Raw genomic sequence first — 885 nt, 5'->3', positions numbered from 1 at the left:
CCCCCCCCTCCCCCCCCCCCCGGGATTATCTGGGGGACAGGCTAGTGACTGCCTCTCGCCACTGCTGGGGGAGCACGCAGGGCCAGTGCCCATGTGTCCCAGGGTCAGCTGGTCAGCCACTTCCCCATGCAGTGCCAGGGCCCGCCTGGTCGTCCTCAGCTCAGCTTCACGGCACCCAGCGGGGTCTCCTGTGGGTCATCGCCTCCCCACTCCTTGCAGCCACTGCCTTGGGGCCCACAGCTTCTTCTGCGCACAGCTTCGCATTTCCACGCGCCCTGAGCTGTGGGCACACGCGGTGGGGTCTGCACGTGTTGGAAGGGCGCAGGGCCTGAGGTGTGGGGACGCGCACTCCTTTGTTTCGAGCTCGGCCGAGCAGCATCCTGCACCAGCTCTGCCACCCAGAGACGTGTGCACATGCGGGCTCGACCCCGCAGGCTACCCGACGCGCTCCCCACCCCGGCGTTGCCTTCTCACTTGTGATGCCGTCGTTGGGGAGGGCTATGGCCCCAGACGGGTGGGCAGCAGAGCCTGGGGCCTCACCACCCCCCTGGCCTCAGCCCTGCGCCCCATGCAGCCTGCAGTAACCCCTGGGTCTGGAGTCCGCGCCCACCCTTACATGGCACGCTCTTAAACTGCCGCCCTCAGACAGCAGCTGCTGATCGGCCCATGGCCACCAGGTGGCGCAGGAGCTCCACCCTGCGCTGCCCGCAGAGGGAGGTGGCGGCCGTGGTCTCAGTGAGGTCTGGCTGCCCATGCACCGGCTCAGCAAACCTGAGAGTGAGGGGTGTGTTGCCTGCTCTCATAGGTCAGGTCTGGGGGTGTCCACACACGCAGTGGCTGTCCAAGGTTAGACACGTGGCTGGGGGTGAGCACGGGTCCACAGGG

General features: G+C 67.6%; 1 protein-coding gene across 1 annotated transcript in view; it reads left to right on the top strand.

The window, feature by feature from the left end:
* LPCAT1 (lysophosphatidylcholine acyltransferase 1) overlaps window positions 1-885 on the top strand; it is a gene marked incomplete at its 5' end in the record, with an annotated part of 37,633 nt that overhangs the window by 34,211 nt on the left and 2,537 nt on the right.

Source organism: Tupaia chinensis, unplaced genomic scaffold (assembly GCF_000334495.1).
Source record: "Tupaia chinensis unplaced genomic scaffold, TupChi_1.0 Scaffold000020_1, whole genome shotgun sequence".
Lineage (NCBI taxonomy): Eukaryota > Metazoa > Chordata > Mammalia > Scandentia > Tupaiidae > Tupaia > Tupaia belangeri.
Note: the sequence above shows the minus strand (reverse complement) of the source record. Positions and strands in the feature narration are given on the sequence as shown.